Source organism: Vombatus ursinus, unplaced genomic scaffold, assembly GCF_900497805.2.
Source record: "Vombatus ursinus unplaced genomic scaffold, bare-nosed wombat genome assembly UNPS02014942.1, whole genome shotgun sequence".
NCBI lineage: Eukaryota > Metazoa > Chordata > Mammalia > Diprotodontia > Vombatidae > Vombatus > Vombatus ursinus.
The window spans coordinates 5,829,261-5,853,942 of NW_020954720.1; the positions used below are offsets into that span (position 1 = coordinate 5,829,261).

The following is a 24,682-nucleotide window of genomic DNA, read 5'->3' on the forward strand; positions in this document are numbered from 1 at the left end:
ATATTTAAGTATAAATAAAATATTAGCATATATACATATGTTTGTATATATGCTATTTTATTCTGTCCCCCAATGATGATGATATTTTGTAAGCCTGATTTTCTTTTTTATAAGTGAGTTTGTTCCCATTCCATGATATTACTCAAGATTAAATAAATGCATGAAAGAATGGCCCTGAGAGGTGTGTATTCTATAGATCCCATAGTTCTGGCAGAAGAGGTTAAAAGATCTCTCTTGGGGTTATCAATATGCAGTTTGATTTTGTGACTGATCCTATAACTTTCCCAGGCAGAGCCTTAAAACCTGAACTCAGCGCTCATGTAGATTTCCCCTGAAGGAAAATGTGCAATTTGAGCCATGTTTCTACTGAAACTCGGTAGCACAATAGATAGACAACTGGACTTGGAGTCAGAAGACCTCAATTCAAATTCTGCCTCTAACTCCTACTGACTGTGTGTTCCTAGGCAAGTCACTTTACCTCCCTCAGCCTCACTTACCTCATCTGTAAAAATATGCCTCCTAGGATCGTTATGAGGAGAAAATGAGATAATATTTGTAAAGTGCTTTGTAAATAATAAAGTACTATGTTAATGCTAGTCATAATGATAACAATAATGATAAAATAATTAATAAATGTTTATATAATGATATAATTATTATGTTATTGTTATTTCATGCCTAGCATCATATAGTTATTAACATAATTATTTATATACATTTACATAATTACTTTTATCATTTTTATTGTTATTTTGATTACTGAAGGCATTAGCTCTAGTTCAGGAAGCAAAACTCTCCCTTTTACCTGAAGTGAGAGAGGAACTAAGTGGAATTAGAAGAGAAAATTCTGCTTCTGAGCCATCCCAATAGATGTGGTCTGTGAGAATTTCAAGTCTGCCCTCTTCTGGAAGAGAAAGAAAGAAGAGCACAGACCCTTTGACACCTAATGTTCTATACATATCTTTTTCATTTGTAGTGTCTGAGCCTGATAGCACCCCATGAAAACTCTGGGCTAAGTTTCAGATCTAGGGGACACTGGATTATAATGTGGTATGAGTTTGAGCCAAGTTATGTTACTAGAGGGTTGATACACTAAGCTGAGTATTATTACTCCTTGGCATACTGCTGTGGGACCATGATGAGGCCACCAATGAAAAAACACTACAAGCTGCTTTAGAGTTTCTGAGAAGGCACAATCAATTGTGTAAGATGTTTAGGAAGGAGGACTATGTGAACATTATCTAATGGGAGTTTTAATAGTTCATGGTGATCTTCACTTTTTTTTTTTGTGAGGCAGTTGGGGTCAAGTGACTTGCCCAGGGTCACATAGCTAGTAAGTATCTGAGACTGGAACTCAGAGTTCTCCTGACTCCAGGGCTGGTGTTTTCTCCACTGCACCACCTAGCTGTCCCTGATCTTCACATTTTTTAGAGTGATACCTGGAGATTGAGGTGGTGGTTGGGAAAAGTGATCGACCTTGGCTCCCCACCCCACTTTGGACACTGAATTCTTGAAATTGAAACACACTTGACCTTCCAAACGATGTCAGATATAGTGAAATTAGGAAAGTGGGCGGGAGAAATACCCTCCAGAACTGAATATGGTCATGTCACCAGAAATATGGGCAGAGGTCCTTGGGCAGGCTCTGAGAAAGATGCTAACTGTAGCCATATCCTGAGGAATCTCTTATTGGATATTGCCATTATCCTTAGGAGACAATGTTGCCCTAGAAGGAAGGTAGAGATTTGAACTCTGGTTGGCATATGCTGCTGAGATACTGTTAAGAGTGGCAGATGACAGACACAGAAAAGGCAGGAGAATGTTAAAGAGCCTTAGGGGGATCTGCACCTGATTTGAGGTTATGTTAAAAATGGAAAAAATGCCTAGTGCACTGCATGGATGCTTGAGGGCACTGGCTAATCACCTTGGGCTCCTGGAAGGAGCTACAGACCTTTACTCCAAGTTCTTAACTACAACACAAGAGAAGAGGAGGTTGAAAGAGTTCTCAGTTACATCTGGGGCTCAAAAAGGTACTTCAGGAAATGATGATTAAAGGTGTAGTGACCATAGGGCAGGGAACATTTTTTTTTTAATTCAAGTACTCAGGAAAACTGTTGATGATGAAATGTGATTGTGGTTATTCTGGATGCCTGAGAAACAGATAAGCCTCCTAGTCACTTACGACTTATAAAACTGGCCAGAGAAGAAAGACAAATTGTTAAAGAAAATTCTAAGAAAAAAATGAAATTAACCAAGCAGGTCCCTGTGTGAAAAGCTCATATACTGGAGACCAGAGTGAAGGTGACTCTCCCCAAATAAGAAGAAGTTTTGAAGGCTTCATTCTAAGATACTATTTAACTCTCTGTTTCTGCTACAATTGGGGAGGTTCAAGCTCAGGTATGTCAATCAATTCATTTACATTTATATTAAGTAATAAATTATTTATATTAATTTATTTATGAAGTAATTTATATTAAGTAATGATAATAATAATAATAATAGGATTTATATAGCACCTAGCATGTGCCAGGCACCATGCTTAGCACTTTACAAATGTTACCTCATTTGGTCCTCACAGCAACCCTGGGAGATAAGTGTTATTATTATGCTCATTTTACACTTGAGGAAACTGAGGCAGAAAGAGGTTAAGTGAATTGCCCAAGATAACACAGCTAGTAAGTTTCTCAGGCCAGACTTGAATTCAATATTCACTGATTAACCACTGAACCTGTACCAAGGTAGCCCACCAAGGTAGGTTATCTAATCTTTTGTTATTAGGCTGAGCAGAATGGGTACCTGTGTGTTGAGTACATCCAATAAAAATATAACAGTTGAGATTCCAGTATGCTGGATGATTTGAAAAGCTACCCTAGCCTAGGAATTGTCAAAGGTGAAGGACTGACCTGTCATAAGCCAGAGGATTATAAATGAATAGGGTTACTTAATTTTTAAGCATGCACTTGGTCGAAAACAGAGCCAGGTTACATGTCGATAGTTCTGGTTCAGTTGAACCCCAAGACTTTCCCTTTTTCTTTGTGGAGGAGGGCCACGCTCAGATTATGGCAAGTGTAGCTGGTGCAGAGTGAACAATGCTCAAGATATAGCACTGCAATGTTCCCCCTTCATTGGGTGTTTGTATACATGCAGAGGTTACCAGATATGCAACATTAGTGCAAAGTCAGCTATTCTGCACAGAGGCAGCTATTGGTGCAATGGATAGAGTCATTGGATGGAATCAGGAAGACCTGAACTCGCACATGACCTCAGATGCTTATTAACTGTGTGAACCTGGATAAGTCACTTGACCTCTGTTTGCCTCACTTTCCTCATCTATAAAATGTGGATCATAATAGCATCCTCCTCACAGGGTTGTTGTGAGGATCAAATGAGATCATGTTTATAAAAAAAAAAGCACTTAACAATATACCTGACACATAGTAGGCCCTCTATAAATGCTTTTCCCCACCCCCCTCACCCTCATGCAGGAGGCAAAGAAACCATTATGATCTAGCTGCCAAGGCAGGGGGCTATTGTTCACTAGCATCCCCCAAGCCTGAATGGCTTGTAATCCTATGTATTCTACAAATTGGGTACTTCTTCTTTGAAATCTTATTCACACTATAACCTAAGAACATACCCCTTGAAATCCCATTTGCTTCTTTTGACCTATTTCCTCCTTTATAACATATATAAGCTGGGTCATAGCCTACCATAGTGCAAAACTATATAGACCTGTGAATGATGTAAGGAAAAAATGAAAAAACCTGGCAAGGGCTCATTAAACTATTGACTCTCCTTGGACCCATTAATTCAAGATGTGTAGGACCATTCAGTGAAGAGATTAAAGATTGAGGGAATGGAGTGTTCAACTTTGACAACACTCTCAGATGATCATTTGTAGCTAGGTCATTCTGTGAGCAAAACTTGAGGAAATACATCTTTATAACTGTTAAGAGGACTATACCTCTACGGCCATAGTGGGGAATAAAAAGTCTTGCCTATATAAAGGGTATTTCTTTCCACTGTCTCAGAAAACTCCCCCAGAGTAATGTCTGCATTACTTCTCTTCTCTCCTGGACATCATACCTAGTAGGCTGTATCAGAGACTCTAAAACACATTTGGAATCTCTAAGGAAGATCACGAATGTCAGGAAAAAGGTGGAAATAGCTGCCTTGGTGCGCCCAGGTTGGAGGGTTATTCCTGAAATTTCAGCTTTTGTTGGGCCATATCAGCCATTTTGGAATGTTCACTGAGTACTGTAGACAACAGTCAGTGAGTGACTCAAGACCCCCATCATCCAGGCCTCCAGGGAACATTATAAGAACAGTCTACAATTAGTCCCTCTATTTCATTTCCTCTAGTTCTCTTCTAAACATTCTGCAATCTGGCTTCCGACTTCATCACATAACTAAGAGAAACTGCTCTCTCCAAAGTTACCAATGATTTCTTAATTGCAAAATCTGACGGCCTTTTCTCTCTCCTCTTCCTTCTTGACCTTTCTGCAGTCTTTGATACTGGTGACTAGCTTTTCTTCCTGGCTAGTTCCTTCTGTTTGGGATTTCATGACTGATTTCTGGCATCCAGTCCTAGTACCTCTCCTGAGTTACAATCCTGCATCATCAGGTAGTGGTTGGACATTTCTAACTAGATGTCCAAAGGACAACTCATTACATCACCCCATCCAATCTTTACCTCTTCTGAACTTCTCTATTACTTGTGATGGGTAACACCATGTTTCCAGTCATCCAGGTTTGAAACCTAAATACTCTCACTCATTACATATCCAAGCTGCTAAATCTTGTAATTTCTTTAAAAATTAATGCAAAATTTGGGGCAGCTAGGTAGTGCAGTGGGTAGAACACCAGCCCTGGAGTCAGGAGGACCTGAGTTCAAATTAGATCTCAGACACATAACACTCACTAGCTGTGTGACTCTGGACAAGTCACTTAACCCCAATTGCCTCACCAAAAAAAAAATGCAAAATTAATTTGCAGCATCTTTCCACTCACATAGCCACTATATGGTTCAGCATATCATCAACTCTCACCTAGACTAGCCTTCTAATTTGTCTCCTTGACTCCATTCTCTCCATTTAGCTACTGGAATGATTTTCCTAATTGTTCAGTTGTTTCAGGTGTGTCTGATTCTTCATGACCCCATTTGGGGTTTTCTTGTCAAACATACTAGAGGGGTCTGCCATTTCCTTTTCTAGCTCATTTTTACAGATAAGGAAACTGAGGCAAACAAGGGTTAAGTGACTTGTCCAGGGTCACACATCTAGTAAGTATCTGAGGCCAGATTTGAACTCAGAAAGATGAGACTTCAAGCCTGGCATTGTATCCACTGCTCCACCTGGCTGCCCCAGTCACCTTTGTGCTAGGGTTCTTTTGTGAGTCTCAATCAGAAAATTGCCACATAAAAGCTCTTCCTATACCTAGGAACAGCTGATTGATCTGATAGTCCTCATGGGTCCAAAACTTAGGCATATGACCATTGCACTCCCTTAAATTTCCACCTTAGAAAATAGAGACAATGCATCCTGAAGCAACAATAAGCCACAGTCCAGATTCTTAGGATGGTCACCATCTATGGCAAACTATAGGGTAAAGAGTGAAGGTGTCACCCATAAAGTACCTTGGTGCCTACTGCTATTGAAGGCCAATTCTAGGGAGGATTGCAAGTGACTGATAAAAGCATGGGAATTTTATGAGCATATATCTATATATACCTACGATGTATATCTTATATTACATATGAATATCACATTCCATGTAGTTTTTGGTGTAATTTTCAGGGTTTTCACACACACACACATACACACACACACACACACACATTTTGACTGGGGGTGGTGGTGGAGATTGTAGCTGAGTCTGGGACCTTCACAATTTTCTCCCTCTCCTCATATGAATGATGTTTTTACCTGAAGGTTTGAATAGCAATGGATGGGGTTAGTAACTGGAAGAGACTGTAAAAAAAGGAATAAAGAACTATAAAATAAGAGTGGTAGCAATGAAGAGGGAAGAAAACCCTAGAAGTTTTGCCCTCATCTGATACCAAGGAGATGACGTACAAAGATTAGAGAACTCTGGTGATTCACTGATGCCTAGCCTGAAAAACTCATGATTGGGTGGCTGTGTTACATAGAGAAGAGGAATACCAGAAATTTGAAGAGGGAAAGTGAGGAGAAAAAAGCCACTTTGTCTTCCTCTCTTGGCCTCTCCCTCCCTTTCAATAGCAGGAAGGATGTAGTTGTCTCTGTAGGTAGAGTGTTGGATTCAGAGTCAGGAAGACTTGAATTCAAATCCTGAATTAGATCCTAACTGCATGACCCAGGGCAAGTCTAAGCCTCACTTTTCACACCTATAAAAATGAAGGAATTGGAGTTCCAAAAACCTTTCCAGCTCTAAATCTATGATCCCATGACTAAAATAGGTCTTGGAAAAGGGAAAAGGAGCCTTTGCCAGAGAAGCCCCCACATTTATTATTACTCTGGTAAATGGATGGTAAGAATTTTCCAGACTTTGGAATTTTTTCACCTAGGACAAAGCTCTCATTGCCTCACCTTAGTTATGGCTTTGATTATAAGCAAAACAACCCCCTACCTGAATCTGCCTGCCTTTCCTTCTCCCTCCTCCTTATTTTGGAAAATAGTAGTGATCTAAGGGCATGTATGCTGGAGAAAAAAAAAAAACAAAACAAAAGACAGCCAGTACATGATGCTGGAAATTGTTGGAGAAGAGAAGAGAGAAGTGGTAGAATGGGGAAATTATTAACACTTGGAAGTCAGAAAGAGTTATCAAGGTTTTTGCCCCACATCTCATATCAGAGATATAGCAATGAAATGTTGAATCCTAACAACTTTTTTTTTTTTGCTTTGATTCTGAGAAGTTGCATGGAGGGAATGGATTATTTTGTAAAACTGGAAAGAACAGTGCCAGAGGAACAGTAAGGAATAGCAAAAGAGAACAATGATAAAGACAGAAAGAAATAAATCATTTTACTTTAATCTCTTATGACTGGCAGATAAGAAGCTGGCTAAAAAGGACTTCTGGGTGATCTCATTCTGTGCCACCATATTTGAAACCATAAATATATAAATCATCAATCCTGGGAATGAATGTTTATTTCTTGAGGGTTGGTGTTTGCTTTTATTGATCTAGGGAGGATGCTTAACTTTGAACAGTAAAGTAACTCTGATTACTTACAAAAATCTTGGGGAGCATTCATTACTCATTTCAAGGTTTCTTTTTTATTTTCCTACTTTAAATGTTTGAAACTGGGGAGTCAGTCTCACTCTGCTCTATATTTGGTACTTACCAGAGATTTTCCCAGTTTCCTGTGTTGGAGCATGTAAGCCAAGGAAAGTGAGAAAGTCCCCCAAAGAGTACCCAAGCTGTTTCTATCACTACAACTTCTAATACAAAAATTAGACAGGTAAGCAACCTTGAATAGTACTATCTATGCTGTGTACTTTGTGGGTATCCAACAACTATTTGGAGATGATGTTAATAATATTAATGATAATATTATGAGCCCATGTTCATTATAATTCTTTAGCAAGGCTTTTTGAAAATTCCAGACTCTGCCTGGTTATTTTCTTTTTGGCTTTTTCCCAGACTTCACAATTTTCTTGATGTTAATGAGGACAGATGAAACTCAGAAAGTGATGACTTTTGAAGGTCACCATCAAGTGCTAAATTTCTATTGGGTTTAATGAACACTCTGCCTCAGGTCAGAATGGAGAGTGAGAAAGCTTGATTGGAAAGAGACTTTTCAAAGAAGGCCCACTAGTTCTCATTGTGGAAAAGCATTAATATCTTCTCAAAATCTCTCCTGTCAAAGGGATAAATCTGGGAATAGATAATATTACCTTGAAGGAAAAGGAGCCAGAAAAAGCAATGAGATTTGCCCTATAAGTCTACTGAAGGCTGACTGGGAGATGTGTTTGGGGGGGCCACAATTCTTCCCCGGTGTCAGTGTGGCCCAAACCTCTGTTCCATATCTAATCTTTCTTCTTTGGCCACTCTTTTAAAGATAGCTTGTTAATGCTGAAACCACATTGACCTTCTAGTCCAGCTAGAACCAAAGGCATGGAAAGTCTTCAAGACCACCAGAGCTTGGAAGAACCTTAGACAGCTTCCAATTTGATTCCCTCATTTTACAGATGGCAGCTAGGAGGTACAGCAGATAAAGTCAGGAAGACCTGAGTTCAAATCCAACCTCAGACACTAGCTGTGAGACCTTGCACATATCCCTCAATCTCTGTCTACCTCAGTTTCCTCAACTATAAAATGGGGATAATAATAGCACCTACCTCCTAGTGTCATTATGGGAACCAAATGGGATAATATTTGTAAAGTGCATAGTGTAATGCCTGGCACATAGTAGGCACGTAATAAATGTTTGTTCCTTCCCTCCCACCCCCTACAACTGAGGAAAGATACCTAGGTTAAATGAATTTGATGTTATCATACAAATAGAAATGGGCAAAGCCAGGGTTCTAATTCTAAACTCATTATTGTTTTTACCCTATCAAGTAATTCTTACTGATCATATGTCTCCTGAGTAGATAGTGCTGCACATAGCTTCTCACTCTCCTGTGTCTTAAATGAATAGAAGGGTAAATAGTTTCAATTTATGGGATCATAGATTTAGGGCTGGGAATTTAGAAATCCTTTGAGTACAACTCCCTCATTTTACAGGTTCAAAGATAGTCAGTGCCTTCTCATAGGATCATAAAATCTTAAGCCTGAAGGGGCTTCACAGAATCCATTTAGTTCAATCTCCTTATTTTATAGATGAGGGAACTGAGATCTAAGGAGTTTAAATGATATTCCCAAGGTCACCTGGGCAGAATGGGGACTTGAACCCATAAAGTTCATTTTTCTTTCCACATTGCCTTTTCCAGGTTTCAGGGTAACATATAAACCACATGATACTTGGTTGACATACTAGTTTTCATGTGAATTATTTAATATCACCTTCTCTGCCTGGTCCAATAATTATAAATAAAACATATATCACTTAGTAGAACATATAACATTGTTTACTTCTGTGTATCTGTGTGTGTGTGTGTGTGTGTGTGTGTGTGTGGTGTGATGTATTCATTGGACTCTGGCAGGCTTGGATCAGTAAATGCTTTGTGATAAGCTACAGGGTATGTGGCTCCTGTGTTTAATAATATACAGTTGAATCCTGGAAATATACAGCTTAAGATGTTTTTATTCATCTCCCTGAAACTTCTACTTTAATTAGATACCGTAAAAAGAGAAAGGGAAAAAAAAGAACAGCAAGTTTATGAACAAAATCAATAGAGAAATAAATTCACTGGCTAGTGTGTTCCTTTTAAGATATTGAGACAAGTTGGTATGCTGAAGTAAGCACATGACCCCAAGTCAAGAGTCAAGAGATCTTGCTTCAACAGTTATTAGCTACTATGGGAAAGTGACTTTACCTCTCTTTTTCTCTGTAAAATGGGAGCTTTTATACTTAGATTGTCTACCTAAAGTATAAAATACATGTAAGCTGTAATTATTATAAATGTACATTTCTTCCCATGTCTTCTATTCAAAGAAGGCCAAGTAGGGTAGTGAAGGGAATATTAGACTTACAGACAGGAAAGAGCAGTGTCACCTCTGACACTAATTTTACAATCATGGATAAGTTTACTTAACCTTTATGAGCCTTAAGTCCCTCATCTCTCAAATGGAGATGACAATAATAATACCTGTGATTGGGATTGAATGAGATAAAGTATTTTGAAAACCTTAAAATGCTACATAAAAAGCAACTTTAAGCTTAAGCTTAAAAGACCAGTTTCTTCCCCATGTGCTAACATGCCATTGACTTACTCTTTGGATTAAAAAAAAATGACTATACTTTGCTATTCTGCCCCACCCACTGCCCCCTTCAGTTTACTCTGACTTCAGAATGGGTTTTTGAGGAGGTCATGGGGAGCCCAGGAAGGTTAGAGCAAAAATAACAAAAATAGTGAGTTGAAACTTATGATAAATGAGGAGGTGGTGAGAAGTACCCAGTTGCCATTAGTGATTTCAAGTCATCTGGGCAGGACAGGCTATATAATTAGATAGTGAAAGAAGAGGCAGATAGAATTACTTTGAAAGATTTTGGAGAATGGAAGAAATAACACTGGGTTACTTGTAATATTCCTAGTCCCAGAGGGTAGAACCAGCAGCTGAAAGCCGCAAAGAGGTGAATTTAGGCTGGGAATCAGGGGAAAAGAAAAGCAAGTTTCTAATAATTAGAGCTGTTCAAAAGTGGAATGGGTTGCGTTGGGAGTTGTGTCCTTAATTAGAGCAGAGACTGGATGACCACTTGTTGAATGTGTTAGTGTGCAGAGTCTTTCTGATTAGGGGTTGGAGGAGATGACTGCTGAGATCTCTTCCACTCTAAAATTCTATGATTCTGTGACTATAAAAAGGCAAAGATCTGGGTGGGAGGGGTGTTGAGAGGACTAGAAGTTAAGGGCAAGTTGAAAAACAGAAAAAAAAAGACTAATGTTCTTCTATACAGCATTGAAGTTGACAGTGTTCAGTACGAGAGGTTTTATTTCTACTTTGTCTTGTTCAAAGCACATTGAGAGTATCCTTTTCAGTTCTGGGTCCCATGCTTTAGAAAGAACAGGGAGGTGAATTCATTCAGAGGATGAGCAGAGCCCAATAGTAAGCTATATGAGGATCTGTTGTTGAACTGGGGAGGTTTAGCCTGGAAAAGAGAAGGCTGGGTGGAAGGTGAGGGAGGAAGCAGTGCACAAAATGGCTGTCTTCATGTATTTAAAGGGCTTTTATGTAGAAGAGGGATTAAATTTAGCCTTTTTTCCCCCAGAGGCTGAACTAAAACCAATGAGGGTAAACTATTGATAAGTAGATTTGGGAGGGCACACCAAATTCTTTACAATCAGATGCAACTAAAAGTAGAGTGGGCCATTCTTCAGGTCTTTATTCAGAGGCTGGGTGCCACCTGGACTATTGTTCAGGTGGGAATTAGACAAAGGTTCTTTGATTCTGGAGAATTCTTAGCTCAAAATTTGAGCTAACGTGCTAGATTCATTATCTCCCATTAGCAGACACAATTTAAAAGAAAAGATATTGCAAGTAAATGAAAGGCAGAAGCAGGGATGGCTACTTTCCTTCTTTTTGGTCTTTCTATGTGCATAATTTGATTTCATTATTCTATTAAGATGAAATGAGTAACTATTTCAAAATTAAATTTGCCATCTCAGATGTCACTGCCAATTTATTAACTCCTACCACACAAATATAGCGTTGTAGCAAGTCAGACCAGAGCTTGCTACTTCAAAGTCCAAATCAAGCTCAACACTACTTTAATACAGAAGAAGATTCACACAGTTTACATCTTTTCATTCCTAACCTCCTAACAATTAGAGTTATTGAAAAATGGGGAACAGATTGCCCTGGCAGGGAATTGGATTTCTTCACTAGAGATCTTCAAATGAAAGCTGGATGAAAACTGGGGTTGTTATGGGGAATTCTTGGTTACATGTGACTTAGACTACTTGGCTTCTATGATTTCTTCCAACTCCAAGACTCTGAGATTTATTCCTCTTCTTCCTTTAGAATAAAAGAGCCCATCTTCCCATGTTGAAGAGTAATCATTATCACGGTTGTTGGCATCATGTCATGGTGACATATGCAGCATATCCCCGATGGCACAGGTTTACTATATCTGCAGGATTACCCATCTGTTCAGTTTTCCTACCTGCCAAAGAGCAATTCAGGTACTTTGCAGAATTTCCAAATCATAGCAAAAATCCAAGTTCCTTCCATGCAATTTAGGATCTTATACTCTTGAAGAACAACCAACTTAACAAAAAACAAATTAAACCTATGAATATAAAATAAAATAAAATAAAGGACTGAGAAAGTCAATGAATCTAACTTACTTTGGCCCATCTATATACAATAATGTAAGAAGTTTTTATTAAGTACCTATGGTGTATGGGACATTATGCTAAGTGCTGGGAAAGATAAAAAATTTAGATAAGAGAAGGTTCACTGTCTTCAAATGAAAATTAGAATACTGATTACTCTAATTATTCTGGCATAACCTGAAAGCATTGTTCTTATTGCTTATCAGAGTGTTGAGAGAGTTCCTAGTAAGTTGGTCTGACTAAAATTTTAGGTTCTCTTGCCATAGACCATAGAAATATGTCAACATTTTTATAGTCAATTCCCTTGTGACTTCCTAACCTTAGCCTTTCCTCTCAAGACTCATATAACATTTTTTTCTTTTTACAATTCTGGGAAATTGTAAGAGAAAGAACTAAAATGCTCTCTTCATCTTTTAAATTTTTAACTCTGAGCCCCTGGTTAGAGATAGTGCTCTACAAAATGCCTCGGTGTTAAATTTAGCTCTCTTTCTTCTCCAGAGATCTTTCTCCCTCAGTTACCACCTCTGGACTTCAGTTCCAATAAGCATATTCAGGCTAACAAACATCTGTGTAGTTAACACTGTTTTTAAAGACAAAGTAAACACTTTTTTTTAAAGAAGGGTTTCATATTCTGGGAGGTAAAGCAAGTGGAGAAAACAGATATATAATTATAAAGTTGGGGTATATAGTCCCAGGGATGACTTTTAAGGATTATAATATCTATCCTAACACTACTTGTGTTCAGTCAACTTTTCTCCCAAGTGCTGGCTGAACTCTTGGTAGCTGGTAGCTGACCCCACCCTGTTTCTGTTCTTATAGCTTCACATGACTTTCTTGGGGTCTCTCCTTCTCTACCTGTGTAGAGATGTGCATTCCTCCAAATGTGCATTTCTCCTTGAATCTATTTTCTGCATGGCCTCAATCAAATGAATTGACTTTTTTTTTTTTTAAAAAGTGTTCTGCTGCCTTTTAAAGTTACTATGGAAATGTGGCAGATTATTTTCATCCAGGGACCATTGCTTCCTTTCTAATTCACTTAAGATATTTGATCTTACCTCATAAAGGGATTACTGGACACAAACATGTTTTTTTTTAAATTAAATACCTTTTTTCTCTGATTAGGTCCTGGCTTTCAAAGACCAACTCCCTTCCACTCCTCCCTCCCACCGCACCCACCCCAGTTACACATTTGCTATCTCCAGTAAATCAGCTAAGTTAAGTTTGGACATATTTATCCAGTTCCATATTGTGGATATTCTCTAGTGGCTACAGGTCTCAATTACATGAAGAATATATTGCAGGTATATGTCACATCAATATATGCAGTAAATGAAACAAAAATATGACAAATTGACCTATATAACAAATCATGCATAAACAGTAGCATATGTGCAAATAGATTAATAGTAAACTTATGCATAGCTAACAAGCAGATGTATCAATGATACATAAATATGCAACAATTACCATGTATCAAAGAACATACAAAGTTACGTGCAAATCCATTTGGCTGTGAATATAACTACTTCGGTTTCCCCTGACATGTCATAAGTTGTAGAACACTTTTTTTGGTTTTATTTTCAATATTTTATTGATGGTTTTGGTATTTTTGCATCTAATTATTTTCTGGAGATGCTGTTCTTCTTCCTTACCTAGTGTTGAGTTCTCCATTGTAACAATAACAAAGTTAAGTCAAAAGAAAAAAAATTGATAAAATAGTTGTATTTAAAATTATATATAGCTTTCAGCCTCTGTAGTCCCTCACCTCTACTAAGAAGAGGGAGATCTATTTCATTATCTATTCTTTGGAACCAAGATTGATCATTATAGTTACTCAGGATTCAACTTCCTCTTAGTATTGTTACTATAATTACTATGTAGAATATTTTCCTAGATCTATTTATTTTCACTCAGCATCAGTTCATACAAGTGAACTAAGATGAGATTACACCTTTCATAGGAATTCACTTATTATGTATGTATCACAACGTGCCCTCATCACTGAGTCTGAATTTGTAGCATTCCATTTCTGCAATATAAAGTTGGAAACATTTTTATTCAGAGATGTAATAAGGTCTTTTGAAATATTCTCAAATTGCCCATAGTTATTGATTCTTCTTTGTACATTCTATCCTGGTACATTCAGCCTGTTTATTTTCTTGTTTATGAGGTAGGATGTTTTGCTTCCTGATTGTCCTTGACCTGAGGAAATGCATTTACCAGGATGATGGAGATCCTTGTATGGTTTAGAACTGTAAACATCCTGCCTCATCAATCACCCCTCTTAGCAGTGGTCCCAATACTCAATTGAACTAAAAATAACACTTTGAACTTTCAGCTCTGTAGAATTTGCATTAATTTTTCAGTCCTCACATTCTAATCCCCTGTGGCCTTGTCATGATTTTATTTCTTCTAGAACTATGGGAGGGGGGTAGGGGTGGTGAAGAATGATGGCTCTTAAACATTCCCTTTTTCTATTGAAGAGCAGAAAATTAGAAGGAAATTAGAAGAAATGACTTCCTTAGTTCTTGCTTGTTCCACAAGTTCATCATAAACCCTCAGGGGAAAAGAAACACGTAATGAAATCACCATAAATATAGCATGAGGCACACTGAAGAGATTCCTGTCAATAATTCAGTCATATCACTTGCCTCCTTAGCCATGAAAGTAGCAAGTAGTGCAAATAAGACATTTGAAATGTCCTTTTGATAACTGCACTTTGATAATTACTTGCAAAGAACAGCTCATGATCAAGAGGCCAAAGCACTCCACGGCTCCTCAGATTCTTGTGAAATTATGGTGTGTAGATATGTGTGTGTGTGTGTGTGTGTGTGTGTGTGTGTTTTGCAGGGTTGGGGGGCCTTCTAATTATCGCCTTAGGATTTCACATGGAACCCTATAAATCAATAGCATAATGGAATCTGAGATCTTTCTTTTTTGGAGCTACTACTGTACATAATACATTCAATTAAGACTGAAGGTGATGATTATTCTTCAAATGAAATCTCTCATCTGTTTTTTTAACTGTACATTTGTTTCCTCTTGGAATTTATCCCACTTAGTTTGTGGTCTTGACAAGTTAAGTTGAATAAATGCTGGACAGAAATTTGTGGAAAAGGCAATAAATATTTTCATCATTTCATGATCCAATAAATTTAGATTCAGAGCAGAAGTCAACAACCATTCAGAAGTGGCATACCAAGTCCTCATTTATTCCCTTTAATTTAAAGTTTCTTGAGCCAGTAATAATTCTTTCTTCTCCCGAATCAGTAGGGGTTAGAAGCTTTCTTGTCAGTCTGGGGTCAGGGAAATTGATTGTAGATATATGCTATTATTAGACAAGAAGACAAACTTAGAAAATTAGGCCATCTCCATGTTCTTTAAGTGGATTGGTGTAGCCAAGTAAAGGTAGAAAATGGAGTTGGAAGAAGAAATAAAAACAAAAACAAAAGTAAAAAGCTTGGAACTTTTAAGGGATTTATGAGTTCAGAAATGGAAGAGGACACGAAGAAGTTATGAAAAACAGAGAGCTTAGGGGAATAGAAATCTCTTGGTAAAAGTAAGAAAATGCTCTTTTCCCTCTTTCTTCCTCTTCCTCTTCTTTAAAATTTTCCTTTCCCTCTTTCTTCCATCTTTCTCCAGTTTTCTTTTATGCCTCTACCTCTTCCACTCTTCCTCTTCCTTTTCTTTCTTTCTATCTACTCCTTCCATCTTTTTTCTTCTTCCCTATCTTGTCCTTTATCCCAATAGGGAGAATACAGACTGTTACTGTCTCCTTCCTGATTCCAAGAGTCTACTCCAACAAAGAATGTGGCTGCATTTCCTGAATGAAGAAGGTAAACTGTATTTGTTAACTGTTATAGCATTGTGAGTGCCCTTCAAAAGCATTTCTTGTGTGTCATGGACTGAGTGTTCCTTTTCTAGATTAAATGTTCTTAACTAGGGTCTATGAGGTTAAATTTTTTTTTGATAACCGTATTTTAATATAATTGGTTTCCTCTGCAATCCTATATATTTTATGCACTTAAAAACATTATTCTGAGAATCCATAGACTTCACCACACTTCCAAAGGGGTCCATGGCATGCGAATGCAAGCATACATTCACACATATACACACACAGAGAGTTAAGAACTCTTATAGTTTTCTGCTGCATAACCTGTTGCTTTTTCTTTTTCTTTTTAAAATTTTAAAACAGTGATTATCCATTTTTTTTTCTAAGAAAAATCTAACAAGGAATCCATATGTTAGGTCTGTATAACATAAGCAAATGTTTGGGAAGAAATTACTGAAATATAAGAATAACTGGACTTGCACAGACCAGTAGATTATCTAATCCAATATTCATTCAAGCCTAGCAAAAAGGGTTAGAAGTGGGAAAACCAGAGGAAGAGCCAAGATGGCAGAGTAAAAACAGTGGCTTGCTTGAGCTTTCCCCCAAACCCCTCCAAATACCTGTAAAAAATGACTCTAAACAAATTCTAGAGCAGCAGAACCCACAAAAAGAGAGAGTGAAACAAATTTCCAGCCCAAGACAACGTGGATGGGTGATTAGAAAGGTCTATCATGACCAGCTGGGAGAGGAACGCAGTTCAGCATGGGCACACAGGCAAAACAGGCCTCAGCGAACCTGGAGCAGGCCTCAGAGGACTGAATCACAGGCAGCTGTGGTGGTTTCCAGACTTCTCAAACCACAAACACCAAAGACAACTTAGAAGGTCAGTAGGAAAAGTCTGTGACTGTGGTGACCAGTCCCCACACACAGCCCTAGGGTGGCAGCTCCTTCGGTACCTTCCAGCCCACAGACTGAGGGGGAATCGAGTGGCTGATCAGAATGAGATGGTGGGGATCTTTTGCTGGTGCTGATGCAGGTTTCTCTTGCTTTGCCTGTGCTTGGATCTGGGTCACAGTTCTGGGTGGTGATCCTGGGGCAAGGAGGAGCACTGGCATAGTGGAGTTTGTAGTAGCGGTGGAGAGGGCATCCTCCCCCCAGTTCCAAGGCAGAAAAGAATGCTTGTGGTCACTCAGAGCACAGGCCAGGAAAGGAGTAAACACCTTACCCTTGATCATACCACCTTGGGAGAACTGAAACCTTATAGGTCCCTAGATGTATCTCTGAAAACAGCTGCACAAAACCCCTAAAGCTTGGGACAGTACATTCTCCATACTGGAAACAGACCCCAACCTTAACAAAGAGTTTATAACTCAAGTAATTAGCTGGGATCATGAACAGATAGATGCACAAAAAAAGTCAGACCATAGAATCTTTCTTTGGTGACAAAGAAGATCAAAACATACAACCAGAAGAAGACAACAAAGTCAAAGCTCCTATATCCAAAGCCTCCAAGAAAAATATAAATCAGTCCCAGGCCATGGAAGAGCTCAAAAATGATTTTGAGAAGCAAGGAAGAGAAGAAGAGGAAAAGCTGGGAAGAGAAATGAGAGTGATGCAAGAAAATCATGAAAAACTAGTCAACAGCTTGCTAAATGAGACTCAAAAACATGCTGAAGAAAATAACACCTTAAATAATAGCCTAATCCAAATGGCAAAAGAGGTCCAAAAAGCCAATGAGGAGAATAATGGCTTCAAAAGCAGAACTGGTCAAATGGAAAAGGAAGTCCAAAAGCACACTGAAGAAAATACTTCCTTAAAAATTAGAATGGAGCAATTGGGAGCTAGTGACTTTATGAGAAATCAAGAAATTGTAAAACAAAACCAAAAAAATGAAAAGATAGAAGACAATGTGAGATATCTCATTGGAAAAACAACTGACCTGGAAAATAGATCCAGGAGAGATAACTTAAAAATTGTTGGTCTATCTGAAAGCCATGATCAAAAAAAAGAGCCTAGACATCATCTTTCAAGAAATTATCAAGGAAAACTTTCCTGATATTGTAGAACCACAGGATAAAATAGAAATTGAAAGAATCCACCAATCTCCTCCTGAAAGAGATACCAAAAGGAAAACTCCTAAGAATATTGTAGCCAAATTCCAGAGTTGCCAGGTCAAGGAAAAAATATTGCAAGCAGCCAGAAAGAAATAATTCAAGTTTTGTAGAAATACAATCAGGATAACACAGGATTTAGCAACTACTACATAAAGGGACCATAGGGCTTGGAATATGATATTCCAGAGGGCAAAGGAGATAAGATTACAACCAAGAATCACCTACCCAGCAAAACTGAATATAATCCTTCAGGGGGAAAAATGGATAGTCAATGAAATAGAGGACTTTCAAGTATTCTTGATGAAAAGACCAGATCTGAATAGAAAATTTGACTTTCAAATACAAGACTCAAGTGAAACATGAAGAGATAAACAGGAAAGAGAAATCATAAAGGACTTATTAAGGTTGAGCTGTTTACATTCCTACATGGACAGATGATATTTGTAACTTGTGAGACCTTTGTCAGCATTAGGGTAATTGGAGGGAAAAAATTATATAGATAGATAGATAGATAGATAGATAAAGAGGGCACAGGGTGAGTTGAAGATGAATGGGTGATATCTGGAGAATAATATTAAAGGGTGAGAGAGGTTTATACTGGGAGAAAGAGAAAGGGAGAGGTGCAATGGGGTAAATTATCTCACATAAAACAGACAAGAAAAGGCTTTTACAGTGGAGGGGAAGAAGGAAAGGGGAGAAGGAATGAGTGAATCTTATTTTCATTGGATTTGGCTTAAGGAGGGAATAACATACACACTCAATTATGTATGGAAATCTATCTTACCCTACAGGAAAATGGGGGGGGGGGAAGGGGACAAGAGAGCAGGGGGATGATAGAGGGGAGGGAAGATTAGGGGAGGGGGTAATCAGAAGCAAACACTTCTAAGGAGGGACAGGGTCAAAAGAGAGAATAGAATAAATAGGGGTGGGATGGGATGAAGGGAAATATAGTTAGCTTTTCATAACATGACTACTATGGAAATGTTTTACATGACTACACATGTATAACCTGTATTGAGTTGCTTGCCTTCTCAATGAGGGTAAGTGGGGAGGGAGAAAGGGAGAAAATTTGGAACCCAAATTTTAAAAACAAATGTTAAAAAAATTGTTTTCACATGCAACTGGGAAATAAGATATACAAGAAATGGGATACAGAAATCTATCCTGCCCTACAGGAAAACTGAAGGAGAAGGGGATAAGAGAAGGGGGGCAGAGATAGAAGGGAGGACAGATGAAGGGAAGGGATATACAGAATACATGACATTTTGGGGTCAGGGAAGGATGAGATGGGGAGAAAATTTGGAACTCAAAATATTGTGGAAGTGAATGTTGGAAAATAAAAATAAATAAATAAATTAAAAAAAAGAGAAGTGGGAAAACCTAGTTGTCCCCAGTATTGTTGACTTTAAAAGGTTAGGCATATAGTGAAACATCTCTGCTTTGTCCTAATTTGAGAATGTTTCTGCTTTACAAAACATTTCGTCCAAGAGAAGGTTTTATATCAATAAGTATATATTAAGCCTCTGCTAACTGCCAGACTGTGCTAGGTCCTGGGGATATGAAGACAAGAATGGAGCAATCTGTGCCCTCAAGGAATGCGTTCTTTTAGGGGAGACAGCACAAATGCTTTTATTAAGTTTTTAATAAATGCTAAGAGCTGCTGGGAATTCAGCTATAAAAAGAAAGAGTCTCTCCCCACAAGGAGTTTACATTTCAACAAGAGGAGAATATACATATAGATGATTGTTGGAGAGGCAGTATGTTGGTTTGGAAATTTACAGGAATGGCAAGTGGAGCTATAGGGAAGTAGATTAAGAAACTTTTACCCGGAGCAAGGCAGTATTGATTTATTATGATTCTAGAAATGGAAAAGGGGCGAGAGCACAGAATGCTTATAGCTATAAGGCATGTGGTAAGAAGATGTTTAGCGAGTAAAGGGAAGGATCATTTTGTTCTGCCTGAAATAGAGGGTCAGGTGGGGTACTCACCAATTAGCATAGTGAAATATTTGGAGTAAAGGATATATTAGCAGCTAGGGAGATCAGGAAAGGCCCTCCTGTAGGAGGTGTTGTGTCTGAGCTGAGCCCTGAAGGATATTAGGTATTGTAAGAGTCAGAGGCAAGAAGGGAGTGAATTCCAGGAATGGGGGACAGTCTGTGTAAAGATATGGAGAAAAAAGATGGAATGTCACGCATAAGGAAAGAGCAAGGACAATTGTCTGAACTGGAGAGTATATGAAGGAATGTATGGAAAGTTTGGAAAGTAGGTTGCGACTGTGTTGAGAAGGCCTTAAAATGCCAAACAGAGAAGTTGCTAGTGGGCTCTATTTATTTAAATCTATCCCTTATTTCTCTGAGGAATGATGGTTTCCATCCTGTGATAAACATATCCCTTAAGATACTCCCGTTGTGACAAGACTCCCACAGGATGACCTTCAGTGGTAGCTGCAAATTCCTTCTGTAATCCCAATTAATAGGAGAGTTGAGTGCAACCGTTAGAGCACATATGTTCCTAAGAATATATTTTTTTTCCAATATGGCTCTCTACCTAGAAAGGGGGCTGGTCTCTCTCTCAGAATAAAAAAACACAGTTAGACCTAGTAATTATCCCAGAGGACACTGAACAAAAAGCAGATGACCTGCTATCCTCCAAACAGCTTGACAAAGCCAACCCTTTTGCCTATGCTCTGGATCCCTTCTAGCTCCTCTGGGACTTTGCTGTCATTCTCTCTTTCTGTTGCATCTTCTTTCTCTTCCTTTTCATTGGTTCCTTTCCAGCTGCCCATATATAGGCTCAGGTCTCTTCAATCCCAAAATGTCCCAAACAAACAAAACCACTTCTTTCAACTCTCATGGCCTATAAATTCTCTTTTCTTTTCTGCCATTTATTTGTTCCACTACCAACTTTTAGAAAGTTGTCTACATGTGTTATTTCCATTTCTTTACTAAATGTTCAACCTCTTGCAATTTGGCTCTTGTCTCTACTACTTTATTGAAAATAGTTTTTCAACTGGCTCTTCAACTGCTGGAGATGAATTCTCAGCTTCCTGACTTCACATGAAAGTTGGCTAATGCTAAAGTGAGTGTCCCTGTAGGGGGATGTAGCTGTAATGCCAAATGAAAGGAACCAAGGAGAGAACCCTGAAGACACCAAAACTCAAGCGATCTTGTAGTGTAACTTGCCTGTGTAGCAAGGGATTTATGAAACAGAGTCAAAGAATGATGTAGAGGTTGTAGCTATAGAAACCCACACAATACACAAAATTGAAGAGGGGACTGAGGCTAGCACCATAGAAGCAAAGGAAGAGATGGAAATTACTCATCCTATCACCTGTGGGAGAGCAAAGCCATCTTCCTCTGGAAGAAGTGTGCATGTTCAGGAATTAATGTGAAATGTGTCAAGTTCAATGATCAGTTGATCAGACCCACATTTTGTTCTTCCGTTTGGTAAGTCCAGTCTGAAGGACTGGAAGACAGCCATTCATCTGGATGGGATCACGTAGAGGAAAATGATACAATCTGGGCAGATAGACTTTTACTGGCATGAGAAGGTTTGCTCCAATACTTGCAGAAGCACCAAATTTGACCTCCTGATCAGCAATGCCTGAGCACCAGTGCCAGGGCAGCAGACAAGCCTGGTATAGACATGTACTTTGGCTGGTGGAGGATTCAGAGGAGAATATTGAGGAGGCTAGGCTGAAGTAGAAACTCAGCTCTTACAGTAGTTGTCACCATAGCCACTGAGGAAGGATTGAAAGATCCAGAAGAGATTTCAGAGGACACCCTGATATTCTGGAAGGGTATAGCTGATGTGTAGCTTGTGAAGGAGGTGGTTTGCAATATACAAAAGGAAATAGAATAGCTACCCAGGGATGTTTATCAAAGGCTCTTTCAGGTTCCTTCTCAGATTACAGATACTGCTGCCCTTGATAATTTTGCCCTTACCTTTGGCCTGATGGACACAGTCAAGAGAGTTTTAGACTTTTTAGTTTTAGTTTTAGGAGGAACCAGACAAAGCAAGGACAAGAACACTTTCTCTACATTTTGACAGACCTAGAACTCCAGTTGAAGGAGCAAAAGAAGTAGACACAGGACTACAGGCTAAAATCTCAGAAAGTGCAGAATGTGGTACTGATGCCCAGGAACAATCCTAAACCATCAAAAAGGCCCTACCTCTAGTACCTGGCCTCTAGCACTATCCTGACCCCCCCACCCCCTCCATCTAGCAGCCTCAGTTCACCATCATCTTGTCCATTTCTATAGCACCAATGTATCAGTCATTCTCCATAGGCAATCTTGCCATGGCTATCCTCCTTAGGGTTCTAGCCCTGTGACTGTCCACATACTGCCTTCTGGCTCCCAGTTCTTCTGCTATGCAATCATTGTCTCTTCTGCCAAGACCAGTTCCCCTGATTTGGTGACCATCCACCCCTTATTCAATCTGACATTGCTGAGCTCAGATGCCATACAAGATGGGGATCTTGGGCAACACGGCCATGGTGGTGAGCCCTGTAGAGCTGGTGGCCATAGAGTCTGGCCTGACCTCTGCCAACTAGGCTGTGGAAGGCACTTCTGAGAGTGGGCAGACCATCACTAAAACTGATCTTGCTCCAGACCCCCAGGATAAGGAACCTGAGGGCAAAACTTCTGGAGAGTGAGCTGAGGATTGAACAGAAGATTGTGGGTTGAGATAGAAAAGCACCAGCACAAAGTGCACAATGTGGAGATTACAGTTTTAGGGGATTAACTGGGAGCCTGGGGCCAGCAGACTCATTCTTTGTTTGAGATTTTAATGATTTCTTCATTTTTATTACTGTCCTGCTAATTTCTCCATAGGGTCTTTTTGTTTTGCTTTGTTTTTTATTTTTCCAATTTAAAAAAAAAAAAGAAAAATCTCAATAATGTGACTGAAAATGGCAGTGCCCCCATCTTCCCCCTCCCCCCCACCAAGTGATTGATCAATGGACAAAATGAGTTGCCCTCAGGAAAGGAGGAGACCACTCTCTTCCCTAACCTTGCCACCTAAAAAGTTGTTTCATTTTGATGAAGAGCAAGATGACCAGGACCACTGTCCAGAAGGCTCTTCCCAGTCTGGTCTCTATGTGAGCATTTTGTAAAATGCAGTGCTACCCAAACCATGCATATGGATCTGACACCTAAAGAACATGGGATATGGGGACATTTGATTTTGCCTGTGTTCCTGGGAAGAGTGGGTCCTCAGAGGGTCAAGAGGAAGCCTGGCAGTCAGAGGAAGTTGGGGGATGTCCATATTGCTGATACGAAAGACAAATGTACCAGTATCATTTTAATAAGGGGAGTGCTTTGACACAGGGATCAGGGCAGGGAGGGTGACATTCTTGTCTCTCAAAGGGTGCCCCATCCCCAGGACCCCACAGAGTAGTGGTCAAAGATGCCAGTGATGGGAAGGGCTAAGGTAGGAGGATGAGTCAGAGTGTTTTCAAGGAAAAATGGTCTCTAGGGCCCCCATTACAGGTAAGTATCATAGTAGAGTTGCCAGTGGCAATTCAGTGGAGGTCTGAGCATGAATCTGAGGACTTGACAGCCTTTGGAGCAAGAATTCCCAAGGATTAATCCTAAGGTGCAAAAATGATCTTCTGGGGAACAATATGGCCCCTCTCCCAGCCTCTCCCTCCCTTCCCCATTCTGTTCAGCTTTTACCTTTTAAAACTAACTTTAGCCAGTTGTCATGAAGTCTGCTTTCCCTCTGATGCTCATTGTTGGTTATTTTACCCTCTCCCTGGTAAGCCTTTGCTCTGAAGTCACAATTTTTTTTCTCACTCTGTGACCCCAGGAACAAGAGAATTCTCCATCCAGATCAGTTGCTACTTTGACTTATAAGCTTCCACCACCCCTTTTTTCTTTTTCTTTCTTTTTTCTTTGGAGTCTAAAAGCAGCCTTACTGGTGCTTCCTCTGGTCCTTGTCATCATCCATCAACCATCAGTGGACTTTGTTTCATTGAAACCAAACCTTTGCAGGCTTTGGTCACTGGTTTGGATAAGAATACAGCTGCCTACCCCCTTCCCTCCTTTTTTGCCCTCCTATCCCTGCCTCCTTTCATTTACTGTGGATACTGCTGCTGCTGCAAGATATTGAGCTGGTAGAGACCTTTGGTCTGGGCAGGAACTGATGCTATAGCCTCAGCCCTTTTGCGAGGCACTTGAGTAGATGTCTCCTTCTGTCAGAGCAGGACTTCCAGGGGAAGAAGCATTTTCTATGACATTTTGAAAATACATCAGGAATGTCATTTTTTAAAAATGTATTTTTCAAAAGTTACCTAATACCTCATCCCATGGGCTTTCCTGAGTCTTCATCTTCCTTGGACTTCTTGTGGTAGTTACCATTTTCCTTCTCTGCCTTTTGTTCTGCCATACTCCCCTGTTTACTTCTCCTGCCTCTCTGGTTGTGCCTTTGTCTCCTTTCCATTCTGACTTTCTCTTATGGAGTCCTTAGCATTGGTGATCCTTAAGATTTTATGTTCATGTTTCTTGTCTTCTCTCTTAAAATTCACTGTCTTGGAAGTCTCATCACAGCTTCACCTGTCATCCTTCCCAGAAGAATTTTCAGTTCTGTGTCTTCAGCTTTAACATGTCTCCCAAGTTCCAGGTCTGCATTTTCCAATGACCAACTGGATATCTCTACTGGAATGTTACATTGGTAGCCCAAACTCAGCATATGATGAATTGAAGTTATTATTTTGTTTACTGCCTAACCTTAGTCTTCCTGACTTCTTTATTTCTGCTACTTGCACTAATGTTCACTAAGTTTTAATGCTTAAAATCAATTTTACTTTGGGCTCT

At 39.2% G+C, this 24,682-nt stretch overlaps 1 pseudogene; it reads left to right on the plus strand.

The window, feature by feature from the left end:
- Positions 1-1,542: 1,542 nt before the first annotated feature.
- LOC114029888 lies at positions 1,543-22,610 on the plus strand (annotated as a pseudogene).
- Positions 22,611-24,682: the final 2,072 nt, after the last annotated feature.